General features: G+C 41.8%; 1 pseudogene; it reads left to right on the forward strand.

Moving 5' to 3' along the window:
- The first annotated feature begins 8,190 nt into the window (after nucleotides 1-8,190).
- Nucleotides 8,191-9,730, forward strand: LOC148014803 (importin subunit alpha pseudogene; annotated as a pseudogene).
- The last annotated feature ends 534 nt before the right edge of the window (nucleotides 9,731-10,264 follow it).

Consider the following 10,264-nt stretch of genomic DNA (forward strand, 5'->3'; position numbering starts at 1 on the left):
GATGCATTTGACAGAAATGGCTAAATACCTCCAAAACTGCTTTCAAAGTCCACAATATGCCCAGTATAACAACCCCATCAACAGCAAAAGTCACCAGTTCTGAGGAGATTATAGGTGGCACCAGATTCCTTGCAACCTTTGCTGTTCGCTTAGATATGCCTCTTATACAACTGGTTACAACTTGCCAAACAAAATCAAGCTTATACTCTTCCTCATCTTCTTCATTTGTCTCTTCATAAAAAGTGCATTTAACTCTCTGTTGGCCAGACCTTGTCCCTGCATCTTGAGGTTAGTCGGAGAAGAACATGCCAACTTAACGGCGTGGCCAAAGCCCAATTGATGGTATGCATGAGAAGCGCCTGCCAAGCTTGCAGCTGCCCATGGCTGCTGGGGATGGTGCACCCTCCATGTCATCTTCTCTCCTTGACCCAGTTCAACATAGATTGAATACGCAGAGCATAAATGTAATCATAAAAACTAAGTGTGCATAAAGTATGAAATCGCACACACTACTTTCGGGTGGTTTTCACATCTCGAATGCGCAGCAATACGACAACGTTGCTTCTGATAAATTACTGCTGCTTTCCGGAGAGTTAATGAGTTATGGTTAGCTCTAGCTTTTTCTAACACTGTTTGACCTCAGTCCTACTCAATTAGCAGCACTCTGTGCAAGTCTTATCTCAGAAGGCATCAAATTTCGCAGTGATACAATAGTGAGTGACATCTACAAACCATCAAATGAAGTGCAACAATCAATTGGTGTATTGAGGGAAACACAACAATGGCTACTGTTTGAAGGCTCTAAGCCCCTACTGTAATTGCAGTATACTATCCAGAAGACCACATGTTAAGAAGTTATGTCACATGCTTGCAAGTAGTTTATGGAAACAGGACTTTACCATAGCTCCTTGATACATCTCTTTAAACTAGATGTGAACATCCCATTAGTTCCCTTCACCATCTTCAACCATTTCTGCAGCATGGCCAGCTATAACAGTTATAATCAGAAGCTTGATTATGTTTACAAAGTCGTCATTTTCAAGCGTCAAATTGTCATGATTTGAAGAGCTATTCTCAGTTTTCATACTGCTCATGAGAGGGTGGAACAGATTTGTCAACTGTTGCAATCACATATAGATGATGCAAAGCAGACAGAAACTGTTGTCAACTGTGTGCATTTGAAATCTTGCTTCTCATAAGCTTGGACTCTAATAAGAGCTTGTATACATGGCATGGGTCAATTGCATAGATCACATGTGGTTTGTTATGATGTTTCTCAATGCTCAGAGATAACTTGGTAGTAATACAATTGTTACTTGGCATCATATTTGTCTTGATTATTTGCTTCGATTGATCTTCTATCTTGGAATTTCTCAAGAACCTCTGTGGTTGCGACTTTGCTTTCGAAAACCCTTCGACATCTTTGGTGAACCCGACGTGAAAGCGTTGCATAAATTTCAGGATGGGAGATACTTCAGCATCCATTTCAGCCTCTTCTACAATTCCTGCTTCGTCCTCTACTTCAGCTCCATCATTGACTGCTGCTTCAAGTACTTCAACAGATGATTTAAAGCAGATTTTGCAAAATATGTCTATGTATATGTAGCTTCAAAATCAACAGACACAATTGTATATGCAACAGCAGCAGCAATTGCATCAACAACAGTTGTCTCAACAAAGGCAACTATATTCGGAGCAGGAGAATGCAATTAGCGCGACTAAGGTGATTGAAGCACTTGAGAATGAGAAGAAGCTATTTGATGGCCATAATGTTTCAGCATATTTGAAGACATATGAGATCAAGATGGGATTTTTTGGAGTACCAGCTGGACTTATGAGTAAGTATTTTCTTCGTCTTGTCACACCCACCTTGAGGGCAAAAGTGACTGATCTTTTCATTCAAAATTCGCATTGGCAAGATTTTAAGAAAGCCCTGAAAGAAGAGTATTTCCTTGAGGACTTTGGGATGGCTACATGGCGATCATTCCGAGAGTGGGTCTACATGCCAAACAAAGGTCTAACTGCTTCATAGTTGATACGAGAATTTGAAGAGAGGTATAGTCAGCTTGATGCCATTGAACAAAGAGCATTGGATGTTGAGAAAGTTGAGCTTTTCTTGCAAGCTGCAGATCCTGCTCTTCACGAAGAATTAGGAGAACTTCTTGAGGATTGCACGAAGCCTATGGGTCTTAAAACGGATTGGCAAGATGCCGAGGATGCAATCTCGACTTTGACCAAGAGGAGGATATGGAAGACCCGCCTACAGAGTATGACACCGACGCCGTCTTCTGCTCCTATGCCTGCTTCTATCCCTGTTATTTCTTCTCTTCCTCAGCCAGTTTCTTGGCCTATGCCAATGCCTATTGTTTCTACTCCTCCTATTCCTCCTGCTCCAAGACCGATGTCGGCTCCTTCTGCTCCAAAACCATCCACTCCATCGGTGCCTACCTCTCTTGATGATATAATCAAAGGTATAACGGATTTGACATTAGAGTCAGTTAAAGTAGAATTGGTGGGAAAATTGAAAGAGCAGTTTGCTTCGACTGCGTCTACTATTTCTTCTAGTACTCCTACTGCACCTAGGAGTGCTCCTAGTGCACCTAGGAGAGATCAAAGATGTATTTGGTGTGATAGTACGGACCATCAGCATTGCAGGGATTGTGAATCTTTTCAGGATGCAAGGAGGAAGAATTTGGTATTTTGGGGACAAGATGGTAAGATTTGGTTGACTGAAACAAGAGCTCCGCTTGCTACCAACTTTGGGAAAGGCGGAATGAAGAAGTTAGTGGATGACATGGCTCCACATACTTCTTATGTGACAGCTAGAGGAGATGCTTCTGCATATGGAGTCCAGATTGAGAAAGGATCAAAGAATCAGTCAGCATTATGGACTTATGCTATGGAGACGGCAAACAAGGGAAAATTTCAGCAAACTGTTTTGACTAGTGCAAGCTCTAGCATAAGATCTGAGACAGGTTGGGATTCGCCTGTTGACAGGTACACTATTTATGCCTACTTGGCTAAGTCTCAGGGAGCAGATGTACTTGTTGAGGAGAAGCGTAAGAGGGATGAAGAAAATCCAAGTGCAGCTAAAAAGACTAGAGGGGGTGAGTTTGTTACTCCACCTATTGCAGGACCGTCTTTGAGACCAGGGCCAGAATGACAGATGGAAGATGCTCAGAAGAAAGAAAAGAGGCAAGAGCCGAGAGAGAGAAAGCAGCCAGGGTTTAGATTGATGTCCGATATTGAGACATCTACGGACATGAAGAAAATCTTTAATGATAAGATACTTGGCAGTGAGGTGACTTTTACTATTTCTGAGGTTTTGGGCATCTCGAAAAGAGAGTTTTAAGATCAGTTCCAAGAGGTCCTGAAGAGGAAAAGACATGCATTGCCTACTACTGATACATAGGGAGTTTTGATTGGGGAGTTGGATGAGGATGAGGATGAGGTTTTGGTTGAGAATGCTTCTATTTTTCCACAGATAGAGGAGAGGGTTCAACCTATGCATTATGCTGAAACTGATGAGCCTGTCTTGATACCGCATAGTCACTTTTCGCGGAGTCATTGGGCTAGGGAAACTACAGAGACGATGGTAAAAATTGGAGAGAAACAGGTGCCTTATGTTGCTTTGGTGGATCATGGTTCAGAGATTAATCTCATAGTTCGTGGAGTTTATGAAAGTAATAGATGGCCTATGGATGTAGAGCATGGGTGGCGTATGAGAGCCGCCAACAACACTGCAGGTGATTTGTATGCCGCCTGTCCCAGTGTCAGGGTTTCTATTGGAGATGTAGAGGAGGATTTCCATTTCTTTGTGCAGGATTCATGCTCTTATCCTATAATTCTTGGACAACCATTCATCACAGAGATGCACATGGAAACAAAGGTAATGGATGATGGATCTGCTTATGCACGGATTCGTAGTAAAGATGGCATGAGAGTAGTTCAGTTTATGACTGTGTGTGTGAACCATGTTAGAAACAGGGATACTCTTAGAGATGCACCTTTGCCCACTGTGAGGGATTCGGGTTTTCATTAGGTACCGTTGTTTCGCGAGACGATAGTGGTACAGAGCAGAGGAGATTGGAGTTCTCGCCTCCTGGCAGTAGTGTTTTCTCCTCCAGTTTTGTTGGAATTTCAGCAAACAGTTCGATGAGTTATCATAAGACTTCTAAGTTGCCTAGAGCTGCCAGGCAGTACATATGCAAGAAGGAGAAAAATTTGAAAAATGTAGGAATTTTAGAGGATGATGACCATATAGATGGGATGTATGATAGTATGATTTGTGCGGATACAATGACAGAGATGGAAAATATGCTGAAAACTGATATGCAGAGTTGTCACAGTAATGTATTAGTGCAATCCCTGGACATGTTTCATGAAATTGCAGATTTTGTGTCACAAATAGAGTCAGAGGCTGAGGTGACTCAGCAAAAAGTATTGAGTACTAAAGAAATTCAGCAAACAGAGTTTCTAGCTGATTATGATCAGCTTACAGAGACATAGAGGGCTGAAAACTTTCAGCCAACAGAGTTTACTGCTGAAATATTTCATCATCCAGAGTTTAGGGCTGTTCCTATGCAGTCCATAGAGCAGAGGGCTGAGGATATTCAGCCACCAGAGTGCAGAATTGCTGATTTACAGCAAGATTTGAGTAATGCAGAGGATCATAATGAAGCCAGGGTTGACACAAAATACAAAACTGTGGATAAGAAGGTGAAGCCGATAGCTATACCGCTTCCACTTGACAGTGATCAGCAAATAGAGAGGGCTGCCAAACAGCCAATTTTGAGGAATCCAGAGCATATAGGCCATAAATTTTCAGCAGAGACTCTTGCTGAATTGAAAATTGGAAATGGTGATTTCTTGCTACCCACAGAGAAGCAATGCTTTCAAGAGATGCTTGAGTGACATGGAAGGGGGTTTGCTTTTTTCTCACATGAGATTGGATGTGTGAATCTGGATATTGTTGCTCCTATGGTGATCTTTACTATTCCTCATATTCCATGGAACCTCCAATCTATTCCAGTGCCTAAGGCACACTTGCCAAAGCTGATTGACTTGTTGAATGAGAAAATCAGGATGGGAATCCTAGAGCCTTCATCTGCACCATACTCAAATAGGTGGTTTACGGTTCCAAAGAAGAATGGTACTCTCCGATTTATACAGGATATGAAGCCAGTAAACAGAGTTACTGTCAGGAATGTTGGTATAGGTCCAGTTGTGGATGAGTTTGCAGAAGCATTTGCTGGATGTGCCATCTATTCTTTAGGTGATTTGTATTCGGGATATGATCAGTTTCAGCTGGCTTTGGAAAGTAGGGACATAACCACTATGAGAACTCCTATTGGGCTTGTCAGCATGTGTACCTTGCCTCAAGGTGCCACTAATTCTGTTGCGCATATGATGAATGCCATGCATAAGGTCCTTCGTGATTACATACCTCAGCTTACCATGCCTTTCTTGGATGATGTGCCCATTAAGGGGTGTGCAGAAGAAGAGAAGAATGAGAGTCTAAATGAGCAGGGATGCAGATACTTTGTGGCTGATCATATTTCAGCTTGTGAGAAGATTTTGGCTAGGTTAGAAGAAGTGAACTTGACACTATCAGGGCAAAAATCTATTTTTGGAGTAAATGAGGTTGTCATTGTTGGACATATGTGTGGATATTATGGCAGGAAACCCTCACCTGAGAAGGAGTATTGTTCTACCACTTCAGAGGTATGGAGATTCATTGGTGCTTGTGTGTTTTATATGATTTGGATACCCCATTTTGCACGCATAGCAGATTGTTTATATCAGCTACTTCGAAAGGGGCAGAAATTTTATTAGGATGAGAGCCACACTAGAGCCATGCGGAAATTGAAGAAGTTATTGCAGATTGCTCCTACTCTTAGGAAGGCGGATTATAATTGCGGAAGGCCTATTGTATTGACAATTGACACTAGTCCAATTGGCATAGGTTGGGCTATGGGTCAAGATGATGCAGATGAAAACATGTATGCTATTCGGTTTGGGGCGAAAGTCCTAAACGAGAGACAGAGGAGATATCCGCAAATCAAGAGGGAGTTACTGGGGATTGTTACGGCTCTCAAATGTGACAAGGAGTACTTTATTGGAGCCTCAGTTGTGGTAGAGACATATTGCTTGCCATTGATAGGTATGATTACAAGTTGCTCTACTCCGGATATAGCTATGCTGAGATGGATTGCATACATCAAGTCATTTAATCCAGAATTTAAACACATAGCAGGAAAGGATAATCCAGTGGCAGATATGCTATCTAGAGCCAGATATGATGATGAGGAGACACTACTTGCAGAAGAGGATGATGCAGAAATTTCAGCCGCTATGGTTGATCATGTTTGCCATGTCTATGATATTGTGGCTTTCATAGAAGAACTCTATATTGGAGATTGGTTGCAGATTGGCAAGTACCTTAGTACACTAAGTAAAAGAGATGAATGGACAGATGAAGAGTTCAAAAAGATCAGAAGAAAAGCCTATGGTTATTTTCTCAAGGACGGATTTCTTTGGAAGCATCCGAAGAAAAGAGGTGGATTACCTTTGCGGGTTGTGTGCGATAGAGATACACAGTTACAGGTGATGAGGGAGTTTCATGAGAGTCCTTGGGCTGGTCATAGAGGAGTTTGGGCTACTTATGAGAAAATCAAGGAGAAATATTGGTAGAAAGGCATGTATAGAGATGTTTCTCACTTTGTAGAGACTTGCAGAGACTGCCAGATGTATTCGGTAGTGCGTCATCGAGATGAGCTTCATCCGATCTATCCGCTATGCATTCATTATAAGTGGGTAGTTGACTTGGTTACTATGCCTATGGGTCTATGGCAGATGAGGTATATTGTTTTGGCTAGAGAGGATCTTACCAATCATGTTGAGGGCATACCTTTGAGAACGAAGACCACTAGTGCAGTGTGTAAGTTTTTATTGGAAGAAATTTTCTGCAGGTATGGCTGTGTGGGTTAGATCACTGCAGATCGCAGTGAATTGGATGCAGATGAAGCTAGGGAGTTTTTCTCTCAACTAGGAATCAAGTTGGCTCTAACCACAGCATACAATCCAGAGGGAAATGGGAAGAGTGAAAGAGGGCATCCGCCGATAGTGAAAGCATTAGCCAAAGCATGCAGAGGACGGATTGGAGAATGGCCAAGACTTCTACCGTTTGCTTTGTGGGCTGATCGTACAACTCACAGTGTTACCACAGGATATATGCCTGTAGAGTTGATGTATGGTTAGAAACCGGTTATGCCGACTGAGACTTGTGCTTTGACTTGGTCAGTTTTACCTTGGCAGGAGGATTTGACGAGAGAGGAGCTCTTAGCTCTTTGGATTCGACAGTTGGAGAGAAGACCAGAGGATATTTAGCTAGCTATTGACAGGTTGAAGGTTGTTAGACTAAGAAATAAGGACAGGTTTGACAGCAGGCATCGCTTGCGGCCTAGAGCAATAGAAGAGGGAGACTGGGTATTAGTCTTTGATAGCAGCCTTGAAAATCAGCATACTGCACTTCGGAAGATGGTGAAAAGATGGTTTGGGCCATACATAGTGAGACATGTCTTTGACAATGCAACATATGAGTTGACAGAATTGGATGGGACAGTGCTTAGAGTGCCTATTGCAGGAAAAAGAATCAAGATTTTCAAGAAAAGAGATGATGAGGATTATGCAGTGGAAGAATTTGCAAGAGAAGAGCAACAAGAAGGAACCTCAATAGAAGAGACAGATGATATGACAGATAATCTTGCTGAAACACCGGAAATACACAATGAAGAGATTGATATGTTTGTGGATCTTGATGATAATGATCATGGGTAGTTGGCCCATCTGGAGATTGCGTAGGATTAGAGGGGATGGATGTCATATTGCTGCGCATCCGAGGTGTGAAATCCACCCAAAAGTTGTGTGTGTGGGATTTGGTACTTTGTACATACTTAGTTGTTATGTTTGTATCTTTATTCTGCGTGGTAATATAGTAAAGAGGGGCTAGAAAAGGATACTGTTGTTGGCAATGCATTGGTTGGTATGTATGCCATGTGTGGTTTATTTGCAGAAGCACAAAAAGTGTTTGACAAGCATCGACTTTGTAGCATAATCTTGTGGAATGCAATGTTTTCAGCATAAGTAGAACAAGGTCAAGGAGAGAAGGTTCTGCAACTCTACAGCCAAATGCAAGAGGAAGGGGTTTGGTCAGTTCAGCTGGAGTTAATGATTGTTCCTACTCTTCAAGCATGTGGCCTCCTTGTGGAGTCAGATGAAGCCCCTATTTATGGGAAACAATCAAGCCAAATTATGGATTTCGGAATTGGTGAGAGATTGCATGCTGATGCTTTAAGAAAGGGTTGGAAAAGAGGAAAAAGGCAGAGAAAGTGAGAGAGATAGAAAAAGGGGGAATGGCACAGTCTGAAAAAGGCGGCATAGTGTGTTCAAATTAGAAAAAAAAACAAATGACATATCTGGAGATGTAGAAAACAAGCGCAGGATAATTATAATCTACCAGGGGAAAGAAAAAGCAGAAGGAAATCAGAGAGAGGAACAGAGGAGCTGGACGGAAGGAAAAAAAAACAAAGGAAGGATTTTCGTCAATCGATGATGAGCTATGGAGACCAAAAGGGGGGAAAATTGAAGACCATTAATCAAAGGGAAATCTCTACAACTTCAAAGGGGAGTTCAGGATAGGAAGAACAGGGGAAGGTAATCTTGATCGAGGGGAAAACTGCTCCTGTGATAGAGGAGGAGAAGAGGGGCATCGATAGTGCTAGGGTCATCACTTGTACCATGGATTGATTGATACTGCAGAATGAGATGATCCTTCGATTATTGGTCCATAAAAACCCTTTCTGGCTCGTATGATATGCAATAAATAACTTACAGAAAATGCAGATGACAGAGATGTTCGTCATATCGAATTTGACCTTAAAAGTTCTGGCTTGAATAATACCTCTGAAGAGACCTCTCTGATGGCACAAATGATAAAATTCAGGCGGTTATAGAAGTTGGTGTTTGCCCGAGGCTTGTTGCATTGCTTCTGCATCCATCTCCATCGGTCCTCATCCCTGCGTTACGAACAGTGGGCAATATTGTCACAGGGGATGATGCACAGACACAGTATCTTCTCAACCACAATGTACTTCCCTACCTTCTAAATTTGCTCACTTACAACCACAAAATAAGCATAAAAAAGGAAGCATGTTGGACCATATCAAATATAACTGCTAGGAAAAAAGAGCAAATTCAGGCCGTTATTGATGCAAACATCATCCCTCCTCTTGTATCATTGCTTGGTACAACAAAATTTGAGATTAAAAAAAGAGGCAGATTGGCTATATCAAATGCTACATCGGGTGGTACACATGAACAGATAAAGTACCTTATAAGCCAAGGTTGCATCAAGCCATTGTGTGATCTATTGACCTGTTCGGATCCTCGAATTGTGACGGTGTGTTTGGAAGGATTAGAAAACATATTGAGGGTTGGGGAAGCCGAGAAGGACCTTGGTAATACAGGTGGCATCAATTTGTATGCTCAGTATATTGATGAAGCAGAAGGCGTTGAAAAGATTGAGACTTTACAGACCCATGACAATTCTGACATTTATGAGAAGGCATTGAAGCTCTTGGAAACATACTGGCTGGATGAGGAGGAAGATGAGAACGTTGCTTCTGATAAATTACTGCTGCTTTCCGGAGAGTTAATGAGTTATGGTTAGCTCTAGCTTTTTCTAACACTGTTTGACCTCAATCCTACTCAATTAGCAGCACTCTGTGCAAGTCTTATCTCAGAAGGCATCAAATTTCGCAGTGATACAATAGTGAGTGACATCTACAAACCATCAAATGAAGTGCAACAATCAATTGGTGTATTGAGGGAAACACAACAATGGCTACTGTTTGAAGGCTCTAAGCCCCTACTGTAATTGCAGTATACTATCCAGAAGACCACATGTTAAGAAGTTATGTCACATGCTTGCAAGTAGTTTATGGAAACAGGACTTTACCATGGCTCCTTGATACATCTCTTTAAACTAGATGTGAACATCCCATTAGTTCCCTTCACCATCTTCAACCATTTCTGCAGCATGGCCAGCTATAACAGTTATAATCAGAAGCTTGATTATGTTTACAAAGTCGTCATTTTCAAGGTCAAATTGTCATGATTTGAAGAGCTATTCTCAGTTTTCATACTGCTCATGAGAGGGTGGAACAGATTTGTCAACTGTTGCAATCACATATAGATGATGCAA

This window comes from Lygodium microphyllum, chromosome 24 (genome assembly GCF_053477565.2).
Source record: "Lygodium microphyllum isolate KBCC chromosome 24, Lygodium_microphyllum_v1.1.10, whole genome shotgun sequence".
NCBI classification, from domain to species: domain Eukaryota; kingdom Viridiplantae; phylum Streptophyta; class Polypodiopsida; order Schizaeales; family Lygodiaceae; genus Lygodium; species Lygodium microphyllum.